The sequence below is a fragment of the Mandrillus leucophaeus genome, unplaced genomic scaffold (genome assembly GCF_000951045.1).
Source record: "Mandrillus leucophaeus isolate KB7577 unplaced genomic scaffold, Mleu.le_1.0 Scaffold729, whole genome shotgun sequence".
Lineage (NCBI taxonomy): Eukaryota > Metazoa > Chordata > Mammalia > Primates > Cercopithecidae > Mandrillus > Mandrillus leucophaeus.
Window position 1 is genome coordinate 736,656 of NW_012107908.1, and position 9,247 is coordinate 745,902.

Below are 9,247 nucleotides of genomic sequence, written 5' to 3' on the forward strand. Positions count from 1 at the left end.
GGATAGGCAGGAAAGATGAGAAAACTGGGTTTCAGCAAGGTTAAGTCTCAGTTCGGGGTCATTTTAACACAGTGTCAGAGGGGCCTGAAAGCTTGCAGTGAGAAGATGCTGGTCTGGGTAAGGAACTGGGTGAATGGGAAGGTGTCACAGAAGGTGAGAGTCTGGTGTGGGTGAGGAATGGGGCTGGATGCTCCGCCAGGGAGGCAGGGATCCAAGGCTGGGCTCTAATCCTGGCAGGAGAAGTGCAGGCTGAGAAGGCAGCTTCCCAGGGCTCCCCTCCACCCGAGAAACACTACCCACCCATCTGGGACAGCATAGCCATTTCTCAATCATATCTGCCATTGTTCTTTGCCCTGGGACTCAGGGACCATGTGGGGTTGTGTGTGCCAACAGGGGTGGGGGAGGGGGACTCAGGGCTTCTGGTGTCCCGGAGGCTCAGATAGGACAGGTTGGTCTCTGTTAACCTGCTGGACACTGGGCTGTCATGCTCAGGGGCAATGGCTCATACCCCGTCTTATCTATCCGGAGTGTAATAAAAAAATCCAGGTGCCTAAGGCAGCAAGGTGAATCTGGGCCCCAAAGTTCTCGGCTCAGGTCCTGGTTTACCACTGACTTGCCTGGGACTTCAGGTACATCACTTTCTGTCTTGGCACTGTAATAGCCCCCTTTGGCGCAGTGGAGCAGTGGTGTGTGGGAAAGTGTGGGAAGTAGAGTCAAGAGTAGCTAGCGTCAGCTGGCCATGGTAGCTGCGATCCCAGTACTTTGGGAGCCCAAGGCAGGTGAATCTCTTGAACCCAGAAGTTCAAGACAAGCCGGAACAACATGGCAAAACCCTGTCTCTACAGAAAACACAAAAAAATTAGCCAGGCGTGTTGGCGTGTGCCTATAGTCCCAGCTACTCTGGAGACAGGCTGGAGGATTGCTTGAACCCAAGAGGTTGAGGCTGCAGTGAGCTGTGATTGCACCACTGCACACCCCAGCCTGGGTAACAGAGTGAGACCCTGTCTCAAAACAAAACAAAACAAAACAAAACAAAGCAGGTGTGTGACTTTGGAAAACAGTCTGGCAGTTCATCTAAAAGTTAAACATAGCATCCCCATATGACCCAGCAGTTGCCCTCCTTAGGTATACACCCAACAGAAATGAAAACATAATGTTCACACAAAAACTTTTACATGAATGTTCATAGCCGCGTTATTCATAGTAGTCAAAAAGTGGAAATAACCCAAAGCCACCAACCGATGAACGGATACACGAAATGCAGAGTTTCAATATAATAGAATATTATTCAGCCATAAAAAAGAATGAAGTACTGATGCATGTTATGACACGGAAGAATCTTGAAAACAGAAGCTAGGCACGAAAGGTCACATACTGTATGATTCCATTTTTATGAACTGTCCAGAATAGGCCAATCCATAGAGACAGAAAGTAAGAGCAGGGGAAGTTAGGGAGAGGGAAAGCTAATGGTACAAGATTTCTTTAGGGGTATTGAAAATGTTCTGGAAATAGTGGTGATGGGTGCACACCCTTATGAATAGAATAAAAACCACTGAAGTGAGCACTTTCAGGAAGAATTTAAATGTAGGAGAATGGGTTGTTTTTGCTTTTGAGACAAAGTCTTGCTCTGTCACCTGGGCTGGTGTGCAGTGGCATGATCTCAGCTCACTGCAACTTCTGCCTCCCGGGTTCCAGTGAAGCGATTTTCCTGCCTTAGTCTCCTGTGTAACTGGGATTACAGGCACCCACCACCATGCCCAACTAATTTTTGTATTGTAGAGACAGGGTTTCACCATGTTGGCCAGGCTGATCTCGAACTCCTGACCTCAAGTGATCTGCCTACCTCAGCCTCCAAAGTGCTGGGAGAGTGTTTTTTGGTTTTTTTGTTTTTTTGAGATGGAGTCTCGCTCTGTCGCCCAGGCTGGAGTGCAGTGGCCGGATCTCAGCTCACTGCAAGCTCCGCCTCCTGGGTTTACACCATTCTCCTGCCTCAGCCTCCCAAGTAGCTGGGACTACAGGCACCCGCCACCTCGCCCGGCTAGTTTTTTGTATTTTTTTTAGTAGAGACGGGGTTTCACCATGTTAGCCAGGATGGTCTCGATTTCCTGACCTCGTGATCCGCCCGTCTTGGCCTCCCAAAGTGCTGGGATTACAGGCTTGAGCCACCGCGCCCGGCCGGGAGAATGTTTTTTAAAGAGAGAATAGCAAGCACTTCCTTCTCCAGATTCCGTGCTAAGCACTTCCCATGTGCCTTGTGTAATCCCCACATCAAGCCTAGAAGAGAAGAACTCTCATTATGCCTATTTTGTAGGTGAGGAAACTGAGGTAGGGGAAGGTACAATGCTTCCCCAAGGTGGCACAGCTCTGATGCTACATGCAAATGCAAGGTCAGTGTGGACGGCATTGCACCTCCACTGAGACCACATGGTACTTTGTACAAGCTTTTCTCGTGGACAGTCTCCTTGTTCATTTCCCCCACCAGCCCACGCGGGCCTGGAGAGCAGACGCCTTGTTCAGCGACTCCCCACAACACAGCTCAAGGCCTGGCTCATAGATGTCTGTTGGATGGAAGGAGCCCTGCACTATCTTTGCCCTCAGCTGGTTTGCAGAAAAATCGACTTTTCACAAAAGCGCAGCATCCGCTGTGAAATGTTTAGGCTGCCAGAGGCTGCTTCACACTCACCCTGAGGTTGCTGAGATGAGAGGCAAGAACCACCTCAAATCGAGACAAAATGCATTTGTGGTTTTGAAAGAAAGTCGTTAGAAGACAAAGTCTGTCTTCCAAGGCCAAGGTTGCTCCAATTCCGTTTACTTAAAGTAGAAAGAAGACGATCCCTGCCCCGATGGGTCTGCACTGGCTTGTAGGAAGGAGAGATTTTGCTGAGTATCCAACACTAACCGCAGGAGAGAGCAGAGGGGAGACAGTGGGAGCCAAAGCAAACATTCTGAAGTCAGAGATAATGGGAGAAGGTAAGAGGAAGAATAGGCTTGGAGGCCAAGCAGGAAGCAGGTCTGAAAGGAAGGGTGGGAAGGCAGGAAGCATCCCGAGCACTTATGAGAAGACGGCCCTCCAGAGTCTGAGGGGGAGGTCTTGGAGGAGCCTGGGCTGGCTGAGCCAGGGCTGAGCTGGAGTCACAGCTGGCCCGGCTGAGACTCCTCCAACAGCCTGCTTCCGGGCCTCCCTGACTTGGGCCTCGCCCTGCCCTGTCATCCTCCATTTGAACCCAAAGTGTCCTTTCAACACATAGATTGTTCCTGTCCCAAAACCCTTCCATGGCTCCCCACTGAGAAGCATTCAGACGAGGCACTCCAGGCTTCAGAGTCCAAATGAGGTCTCAGGCCAGGTGCGGTGGCTCATGCCTGTAATCCCAGGACTTTGGGAGGCCAAGGCAGGAGAATTACTTGAGTCCAGGAGTTCGAGACCAACCTGGCCAACATGGTGAAACCCCGTCTCTACTAAAAATACAAAAATTAGCCTGGCGTGGTGGCATACGCCTATAATCCCAGCTACTCAGGAGGCAGAGGCACGAGAGTCACTCGAACCCGGGAGGCAGAGGTTGCAGTGAGCCGAGATCATGCCATTGCACTCCAGCCGGGGTGACAGAGCGAGACCCTCCCTTTGTCCTTTCAGCTTCCCTTCTCCACTTCTCTCTGTGGCAATCTCCTAGGATCTCATGCACCAACCTTCTTGTTCTTCCCCAAGTGAACTCTGCCTTTCCTGCTTTTTCCATATTTTCTCTTTTTCCCAGGTATGTCTTGTCTCCTCCAATAACTCCTTGTGGGACTATTTTCTCCACTTCTTTCAATCTCCCTCGTGTCTAATCCGGGGCTTGCCATGGATGCATGCTCAGTAACTACCAGAAAAATGAATCCAGTAGCTAGAAGGATGGAACACAGAAGGATCCTGGGCAACTGACCGGCCTAGTCCATGCTTATAAAGCTTGATGTGTTAGGCCGGCTTCACAGGTTTGCCAGGAAGCAGACCCTAGGGAAAGGGTGGGGTCCAAATGGCATATCTGGGAGGTGGAAACTAACACAGAGTATATTCAAGGGTGGCCACCTTTCTGAGCACCTGGGGCTCCATCCTGCTGGGGTCCTCTGGGAAATGGGAAAAAGCACAACTTCTAGTTGTCCTACTGGAGAGTAAAGGATGCTGAAGGATTTACCTCCCATCTCCCACTCACCTGGCTCAGGGCAGTTCTTGGGGTGTTTACACCTGTGGCCTGCTCCTGGCTCAGGCTGAAGGACACCTGCGGCATGAGAGTCACAGATGCTTGCAGCAGGACCCCATGGGCAGGCTCCAGATGAGTGGGAGGGGATCAGACAGGCCCCCACTCTCCCAGCCTCTGTGCCTTTGCTGTGCTATTCCATCCCTGAACTGCCCTTTTCCAGGTCTCTTCTCCACTAGCAGTGAGCTCCTGCACCTCCTTCGAGGCCCAGCTAAACGTTCTCCCTCTGGGAGGCTTCCCCTGACCACCCTAGAAGAGTTAGCGCCTCTCTCCTGTGGACTCCCACAGCATCCTTCCTCTCTCTTTTTAAATTTTATTTTATCATCATTATTATTATTATTTTTGAGACAGGGTCTCATTCTGTCATCAGGCTGGAGTGCAGTGGCACGATCTTGGCTCACTGCAGCCTTGACTTCCTGGGCTCAAGTGATCCTCCCACCTCACCCCTCTTCTCTTATCACTTTGTGCAGTGGCTCCCACAACACCCACCCGCTGTTATCACCTGGCAACTGTGGTCTTGTCTGCCTGCCTCGTGGCCTGTGAACTCCGCAAGGGTGAGGTCTCCGTCTGATTCACTGTGCCCCTAGCAGCAGCAGAGAGAAGGTGTCCTGTGAGTGACTGCACGAGAACAGCTGAATGAATAAACAACAGTAATAACCAACCATGTGCCGGACTGTAAGCTAACTTCCTTACACATGATGCTTGTTTAATCTACCCAGACACTTAGAAGGTAGGTGCTACTGTCAATGTCGACTTACAGATGAGGTGGCAGAAGCACAGAGGATGAAAGGAACTTGCCCCAGCACCGCTGCCTCCCACCCCCCGCACCTCGCAACCCACAAGCAGCAACCCACAAGTGAGGAGTGATGGAGAGGCCCCTCCCAGTCCCTTGGGAGCGCCATACTCACCGCATGCAAGTGGAGGACAGGAGACTATTAGCTCCGTCCATCGGCCCACGATGGCTCTTCACAGCTACTTTGGGCTAGGAAAGGATCTGATGGATCTGCTGGGAGGATATAGAGAAAGGAAGATAAATGGGGCAGCAGAGAGGGAGGGTCCTGAAGCCTGCCCATCTGTGAGCAGGGAGTTTGAGGAGGTGGGTGTGGGGTCCTGTAGGAGCAGCCAGAGGGTGAAGTGCAGGATGAGGGGTGTTGGGCCACATGGTAGCTGGGAGGGCAGGCATGACAGTAGACCCTCCCAGCCACACAGCCCCGTCCAAATTTCTTCCTTCCTTACTTCTGTTCTTTTCTCTTTTCTTTTCATTTCATTTCTTTCTTTTCTTTCGACGGAGTTCCACTCTGTCGCCCAGGTTGGAGTGCAATCATGTGATCTCAGCTCACTGCAACCGAGAAAAGGAGATGATCCTTTTCTCATCAGGTGTGATAAGGATGGAATGAATTTTTTTTTTTTTTTTTTTGAGGCACAGTCTCACTCACTCTGTTGCAATAAACTCTGCCTCCCAGGTCCAAGTGATGCTTCTGCCTCAGCCTCCTGAGTAGCTGGGATTACAGGCACCCACCACCACGCCCGGCTAATTTTTGTATTTTTAGTAGAGACGGGGTTTCACCACGTTGGCCAGGCTGATCTCGAACTCCTGACCTCAGGCGATCCGCCCACCTCAGCCTCCCAAAGTACTGGGATTACAGGTGTGAGCCACTGCACCCGGCTGCCTTCCAGATTTCTAAGCAGTTTCTTACCCATAATCCCATGTGCTCCTCACTTCACCCCAGCCTGGGTGGCATGGGAAGGTGTGGGTTAGACGAGTCTGCACAAGATCATAAGCCAGAGCTGGGACTTCAAATTAGGTCACTTGGTCTGACCCCAAGTGCAGTACTCTTTCCACTGCCTCATAGCTCTCAGTTCAGCCAGGATGGACCTTGTAGGTCAGATCTTGCTTTCCTGGAAGGACATTTGGGATCATAGAGGAGAGAGAGCCAACATTAGTGCATACCAGACAAATTTCATTCCATCCTTGCCGGGAGTGGTGGCTCACGTCTAATCCCAGCACTTTGGGAGGCCAGTGTGGGTGGATCACTTGAAGCCAGGAGTTGAAGACCAACCTGGCCAAAATAGTGAAACCCTGTCTCTACTAAAAATACAAAAATTAGCTGGGCATGGTGGTGCACACCTGCAATCCCAGCTACTTGGGAGGCTGAGGCAGGAGAATCTCTTGAACCTGGGAGGTGGAGGTTGCAGTGAGCTAAGATGATGCCACTGAACTCCAGCCTGGGCAACAGAGTGAGTGAGACTCTGTCTCAAAAAAAAAAAAAAAAATTTAATTCCATCCTTATCACACTTTATGAGAAAAGGATCATTATCTCCTTTTCACAGTTGGAGAACCTGAAGCTCAGAGAGGTTCAGCAATTCAGCCAAAGACACAGTGAGCGATTAGAGGGCTACGATGGGGACCCAGTTTGATCAGGTCCCAGAGCGTAGAGTCTAACAGGCAGATAGGAGAATAGGTCATTGGAAGGATTCATAAATTAGGATTTTTCCAGTTGGATTTGGCAACTGCAGTTTACCTACAAGCTACTCACCTTGATGGAGTTTATACCTAGCAAAACAGGAGACAGACTGCCTGAGAGACCTGCAACTCACACAGATTACTCAGGAGCAGGCATGAGACACCCAGCCAAGGTCACAAGTAAGAGGACGGTGCCCATTGCTTCTGTAGCCACAGGCCACTGAGTGGACTAGCCACACAGTGGTCACTAAGGGTTACACCTCAGGAGATAGGGGGCCTCTGTCTGCTCCCTCTGAGGCCCAGGGATGGACAGAGGTGCACGGCGGTGCCTCAGAGGGTGAGCAAGGATTTTGTTAGCTTCTATCTAGATCCTGACTGTTTTATGAAATTTGATTTGGCCTCTAGGGAAAAACTAGCTGTGACCCAACAAGGGCAAAAGCACAGATGCAGTGGGAAAAAAAAACAAAAACAAAAACAAAACTTGTCTCTTAAAATGCAAAAGCTTGAAGGTGCTTTCTGAAGATTGCAGTGAGATACATTCAATGGTAAAAGAGACATCCGTTCAGAACGGATAACAATTTTGCAGGAATCACAGGGCAGGTTTAGGAAGATGTTTTTGTAAGTAATATGAGACTAAGCTTGCAGGGACTGTTGAAGTTAGCTTTTAAGGAGAGGTGGAATTTTCCTTCTTACATTAGGAAGATTTGGAATGAACAGAGAATCCTCCATGCAGTTAGGGTGGAAGGCACATAGGAAATAACGAAGGTATTTAAAAATTAAAAACCAAAGGCTACAATTGTTTTTGCCTTTGCAGAGTTTTCCAAACACATTCATTTCCATGATATCATGTGATCTGCATGACCTTATTATAGTAAAAGAATAGTAAACTTTGCACCTTTTTTTTTTTTTAAAGCAGCTTTAATGAGATGTAATTCACAGACCATACAGTTCAAGCATTTAAAGTATGTAATTCGCCGGGCGCAGTGGCTCACACCTGTAATCCCAGTACTTTGGGAGGCCAAGGCAGAAGGATCACTTGAGGTTAGGAGTTTGAGACCAGCCTGGCCAACATGGTGAAACCCCATCTCTACTAAAAATACAAAAATTAGTCGGGCATGGCAGTGGGTGCCTGTAATCCCAGCTACTCTGGAGGCTGAGGCAGGAGAATGGCTTGAGTCCAGGAGGCGGAAGTTGCAGTGAGTCGAGATTGGGCCACTGCACACCAGCGTGGGCAACAGAGTAAGACTCCATTTCAAAACAAAAACAAAAACAGCGTGTAATTCATTGAATTTTAGTATCATAGTCCCCCTTCTCTGTGGGGGATATGTTCCAAGGCCCTCAGTGGATGACTGAAACTGTAGATACCACTAGACTTACTTGTTCTGTTTTTTCCTCTATGTACATACCTAGGAAAAGTTTAATTTATAAATTAGGGATGGCAAGAGATTGATGAAAGTAACTAATAATAAAATAGAACAATTTTAACAATAAGCCAGCATCACTGCTCTTGCACTCTGGGGGCATTATTAAAATAAGGGGCTACTTAAACCCTTATTTTAAACACAAGCATTGTAGTATCAATGCTGGCACTGATAACCAAGGTGGCTACTAAGTGACTTACAGGTGGGTATTCATACAGCGTGGAGATGCTGGACAAAGGAATGTTTTGCATACCAAATGGGATAGACTGAGACAACACAGGATTTCACCATGTCACTCAGAATGGAATACAATGTAAAACTTATGAATTATTTCTGGAATTTTCTTTTTTTAAATTTTTTTTTTATTTTGAGATGGAGTCTCTCTCTGTCACCCAGGCTGGAGTGCAGTGGCACGATCTCGGCTCACTGCAACCTCCACCTCCTGGGTTCAAGGGATTCTCCTGCCTCAGCCTCCCAAATAGCTGGAATCTTACAACATGTGGTATTATAGATTGAACTGTGTCTCTCTCACCCCTACCAAATTCATAAATCGAAGTCTTAACACCAGTATCTCGGAATGTGGCTTTATGTGAAAACAGGGTCATTGCAGATACAATTAGTTTAAGAGAGGGTCATTAGAATGGGCCTTAATCCAGTATGACTGGTGTCCTTATAAAAAGGGGAAATTTAGATATGAAGATACACACAGGGAGAACATCATGTGAAGATGAAAGCAGAGATTGAGGTGATGCTTCTCTATGCCAAGGAATGCCAAAGATTGCTAGCAAACCACCGGAAACTATGTGTGAGTCATAGAACAGATTCTCCTTCACAGGCCTCAGGGGGAAGCAACTCTGGATACCTTGATCTTAGACTTCCAGCCTCTAGGACTGTGAGACAATAAATTTCTGTTGCTTAAGCCACCCAGTTTGTGCTACTTTGTTATGGCAGCCCTGGGAAACTAATACGTAATGGTCTTTTGTATCTGGCTTTTTTCACTTAGCATAATGTTTATTTTATTTTATTATTATTATTTATTTTTTTTTTTTTTTTGAGACCGAGTCTCGCTCTGTCGCCCGGGCTGGAGTGCAGTGGCCGGATCTCAGCTCACTGCAAGCTCTACCTCCCGGGTT